Genomic DNA, 5,626 nt, shown 5'->3' with positions numbered 1-5,626 from the left:
AAACAGGAAAGTGTTGTCTATTTGCATAATTTAATTTTCGCTTCCCTTTCCCATTCTCATTGAAAAAATGTTAGCTGTTACCCCAACTCAAACCTGTCATTTCAAATCAACATCAAATGCATTTAAAGATGCAAAAAATTATTTAGAAGACCACTAGAAAAGTACCAAAACACCCTAATCCACATTTGTAACCCATTCTTGTCTAAACTGGTCTTCTCATCAGCACTGCTCACCCACCAGCCTATTTCCTTCAGTATTAGAGCTTCAGCTTCCTTCAAACTGTATGAATGGAAAGAAATGGAAAACTGTGGTGATGTCAGAGTTCCTGATCTTATTTCAGCTGGAGCGGGGTTTTTTCAGCGAGTTTGGGCAGTAATGTGGGCATTCTCCAGAGCCACGCTCTATCTGGACCCCCTTTTTTTCCACCTGCGGTCTGATTCTTTCCATCTTGTGCAGATTCGGGACTGATGGGAGCAGCAGAAAGCTGAATGGGAAAGTGTGCTGGAAGTATTTTCTCTCAATCTCTCCACATTGGAAAAAGAGAACAGCTGTATTTCAAAATAGCTAGAAATGTCCAGTTTTGTCTGGAGTGAATGAGGGAATCCTTATAAATGCTTCTGAATAATTACACCAGATTTACCTTTGAGTCAGCTCATCCCACAATTTCATCAAAGAAGCTGCAGTAACTAACAAAAAAAACTATGATAATTCTCACTTGTGATTTCTTGATGTTCGCTAGACAACAGACTCTAAAAAAACATCATTGTGGGTCCAAACTGGATGCCATGCTTCACTGGCGATCTCTGAGGACGTTTGAACAAATATTTGATTGTTAATAGGAAAAACTTGTCTTTTAATCACTGCATTTTTGTACGCCAACGGCCTTTAACATTTAACAGTGCAACAATCCAAAGTCAGAGGGTGCGGTTAGTTAAACTCTTTTTCCTTTTCAACTCTTTTTTTGTTTGTTTGTTTTTCATTCCATTTAATATGTGTATTCAGTAGAGCCGATCTTCTTCTAACGAGGATGCTTTCATTGCATTACAGCTCATTACACTGAATTGCCATCCTTTTTACTCATGTGATGCAATCTATTTCCGTGCAAAACAAAATACTCAATAAGAAAATAATGTAGAAGAGACTTCATTTTGTCCATGTTCTGCCGAGAATTGACTGGATTGCCAAAAATGGACATTACACTGCAAAAATGCTTTTCTTATTGATTTTTTGTCTTGTTTCCAGCCAAAATATCTAAAAATTCTTAAATCAAGAATGATTTTCTAGACAAGTAAAAATTATGTTCTTGTTATCAGAGAAAAACGAGTCAAAATTAAGTGAGTTTTTGGGGTAAGAAAAAAAAACTTATTTCAAACAGGAAACACGATTATTTTTCTTACCCCATTGGTAGATTATTTTGCTTGTTTCCAGCAAAAACACATTTAATTTTGACTTGTTTTTTTTTTTTTTCTGAAAACAAGACAATAATTTTTACTCGTCTAGAAAAGCCTTCCTGATTTAAGAATTTTTAGATATTTTGGCTGGAAACAACACAAAAAAAAAAATCAAAGTGAGTACAGCATTTTTTGCAGTGTAATAGAATGAAACCAAACCTAATGCAAGTTTGCTATAAAAAAAAAAAAAACACCCAATAACCTGTGTGCATAGCCTGTGTGAATTAATTTAATTATGTCAAAGGCAACAAGCATTTCCACAAATGCTGCAATGCATTGTTCTCAATAAGAGCATGCAGGTGATGTAAAGGTGAAAACTAAATAAGATCAAATTTGATTTCCCCCTCTTCCCTGAAAATATATGACACATTTTGGCATTGATAAGTGGCATCTGTGCCTCCTTAAAAAATCTCTGTCCGTCCGCCGTACACCAAGCAAAATCTCACCTCCCCTTCGCCTCACGGTTAGCGCGCTAGACTACGGCAGCTCATTCATACATTCAGCCTCTCTCTCTCTCTCAGCGTCTCTCTCGCTATGACTCACACGCTCTCAGCCTTCACTCAAAGCCTGACTGCTCTCACATATTAGTAGGGCTGAAGAGGAGACCTGCATCTACCAGGTAAAAAACATTGATGATTACTAGTCTAACCTGCTTGATTATCAGATCTCTCACACATGCACTTCTGCGGGGCTTACATTTTGTATCATGATGCTGTTGGTCTTAGCAGTCTGTATGGTTTGTGTTATGTGTTTTGCTGAATTGTGAGAGTTCTATATGTCTGGCTGTACAGTGTGTACCGGCTAACGTTGAGTCTGGGAGGCAGTGTGCTGCCCGTAGTGTACTGTGTGTGTGTGTGTGTGTGTGTGTTTCAAATGGTTGCCAGTACAGAAGGCAAGCAAAGAGAGGATGAATGGACTGACTGTACTGCGTATGTGTCCTCCTCTACGCTGCTGCCGTATGAATGAGACTCGGGGTGGATGGATGCCGGGGGTGGCCCAGGGCTTTTTCGCTGGAGGGAGGGGAAATTTAAATCCCGGGAGATGGACAGGAACAGTGTGGATGAAGTCACTGGCTTGCTGGTGTGTAAGGAAGAGACTGGGAATAAGAGATGTATAGAAAAGGCAATGCCTGACACAGGGTTTAGTGCATCAAGAGAGAGAGAATGACTGCAGAGCTGAGATGCTTTGTGCTGTTTATCTCAGTCTGCATGAGTAATGTTTATGTAATGTGAAGTTATACGAGATTTCATTATGGCCATGCAGTAACTGCAGACAAGATCTCAAAGTAAGATCTTCCAGTATGGTTTTGATCTCGTACTTAAGTCTTGATCTGATAATTTGTATTAAATTATTTTTTGGCATTCATTTTTCACATTCGAATTTGAAAATATTTGAAGTTATTTTAACATTCTATTTTATTTAAAATGAAAAAATTTGAAGGAATACTAGATTCTGATTTTGTTTTTCTTCGTCTGGAGAGATGAGGGTTTTTGGAGAGAAGGGGGGGGCACCTTGGCTTGTCAGGCGCTCACTCTGTAGTCAGGGAGGATGCTGGGAGATAAATTTAGCCCTCCAGCTTTGCTTCCATCTGCCATTGCATGGTTTAGGGCCGTTGCCATAGGAACCACCACTGGGTGCCCATTAGTGAGCGAGAGGGAAAATTGGCAAGCTTTCTTAAACGTATTTAAACAACATATTTTAGATTTGGTTAAGTACAGTGTAAAGCTTATGTTTGGTGTGTTTGTGGTTTTGACAGAGTGGACAACGCTTCATTCCCAGATTCTAACCATCTGAGCCTGGCAGGGTTACGCTGTGGTTTGGTAAGACTCGTTACTGACCTCGTTATAAAATATTTTAAAACGCTCACAGGTGCTCGGTGATCATTCGCAGTGCAGCTTGATGATTCTGTGTGCCACACATTGGATGTTCGGTACAAATAAGTGCCCATGGTTCAATCCCTTTAAATGCACATTGTGTCTGTAATCTAGGATATCATCATTGTTTGAGTTGATGACCTGCAGAGATTTTACAAGTTCACCCCAAAAGACCTTGTGTGTTTCGAGTTAAATTCTAATCCTGATTCATAATCAAGAACATGTTTGGAAAAGGAGTTCAGAGGAGACAGTTTGGCCTCTTTGTACAAGCAATATGTGTAGTTTGAGTACAGGAACGGTTATAGAACTGTGTTCGAGCTAAAATGAGTCATTATGATGTGCCACTGCAGTCTGTGATTCAAGGTCGCCAGTGTTTTTGAGTGGGAGGACAGAACAGGTGGTTCTAGAGAGATGAATGCTTGCTTGACTCACATCCAAGTCCAGACAAGCACCATGTTTTAGGCCTCCTACACTATCCGTCCGACCTACATATCCTCATCAAACCCAGCAAACCGTGAGCCAAAGAATGACATGTGAATACAACCCAGGCAGTTTTATCTTGTTTTGGTTAAAACCGAGGTGCATATCTTATTGTTTCAACAGTGCTTTTCTTGTTACAACACAAAGATTTGTTGGGGGTTTCAATGGTATTGGTTAATTGGTTGGATGTAATATTTTGCTACACTCAATGCAATAATATGTATACACACTACAACATTCATACACTTGTCAATATGTTCTGTTTTCACTATAATTGGAAGCCTGTGAACACTTAGAGTTGCATTCACACAAGAATTGTGCTGGAATGTATAGTTGGCAGTGATTTTGATATGTACCAGCAGGATCTCCTGTGGTTCCACACCTAACCGCCCCCTAAAGCAAAGCGTGGGTGCCAATACCAGCTGGTCAGTGAGTGGGATGTCTAATTCCTTATTGTGTTCTAGTGAAAGCAGTGTCAGAGTTTATTTTCATAAACATCAGTGCTGTCTTAAATTGTGCTTTTGTTAAGAATACCAAAGTATCTTCACTCTTTGTTTCAGTACGTACTACTTAAAGCCCTTTTCTCTCTTTTTATATGCACATGCACAGACACCTATAGAAGCTCTAATGCCTTGTAATGTTGTCTTTAGTCCATTTAAATGATTTATTTGTTTAGTTTTAACAGTCAAAGTGAACAACCGTTATAACTGAACAGGAAGAAGGTTAGCAACAATCCCATTAGATGTAGTTTGTGAAATTTTTCCCCACCATTGACATAATTTCACTGCCATTGATGGAGTTTTCAGTGTTTTCATTTGTGTACAGTGTTGAAGGCGCTATTACGCATCTTCTGAAAGAGTATTAAATGTCTGGATCACAACATGCCAAAGAATGATCAGAAACAAGTGGTTGCATGTGTAAGCGAATGCTTATGAAAAATAATGCAATCATCAAACATTAATCATTATAAAAATCAAAACAGCCTAATGTTACCAAATGAAATGTTGATCCAGGACGAGGCAGGTGACATCTTTCTAATGTTCACATATGTATTTGCGCGAATGCTCTAATGCAGGGGTTCTCAACCGTGTTCCTGGAGATCTACCTTCCTGCAGACTTTAGTTCCAGCCCTGCTCCAACACAGCTGTCTCTAATTATCAAGTGCTACCTAAGAGATTAATTAGTTGGTTCAGGTGTGTTTTATCAGGGTTGGAACTGAACTTAAACCTCACCTGCCAGGATCTTTCTAGTAAACCTTTAGACCTTGATTAGGTTGTTCAGGTGTGTTTGATTAGGGTTGAAGCAAAACTCTGCTGGGCTGCGGATCTCCAGGACCGACGTTCACCACCCCTGCTCTAAAGGTTCTGAGTGTTGCTGCACATATGAATATAGAATGGGCTGTGTATTGTATTTTATTAGCAATTGTTACATTGAATTGACAGTGACTAATTCTGTTGTTTTCTGATATTTCCCAGAATTTAAATCTCTGAAGTGGATCATCATAAAGCATCTGCAGAATACGCGGACTTGAAAGCATTCATGGAAAAACATAATTGCCATGGATTTCCAAGGACAAGAAAGAACAAGGCACAGAAGAGGCGGAATTTCCTCTAACTGAAAAACTGAAAAAATTTAGTTGTGTTTCATACAGTTCCTTTGAAAAAGCTCTTTTCACATTAAGCAATAATGTATACAAAATGCTCCAAAACTGTACAATCCATGCATGGAACAAAGTAATATGCGATGCTCTGAATGGTCATAAATTAATTGATCATTCATACAGTCTGGAATAAACAGTACCTCAAGCTTTCATCCCATTTT

The sequence above is a fragment of the Garra rufa genome, chromosome 17 (assembly GCF_049309525.1).
Source record: "Garra rufa chromosome 17, GarRuf1.0, whole genome shotgun sequence".
NCBI classification, from domain to species: Eukaryota; Metazoa; Chordata; class Actinopteri; order Cypriniformes; family Cyprinidae; genus Garra; species Garra rufa.
Note: the sequence above shows the minus strand (reverse complement) of the source record.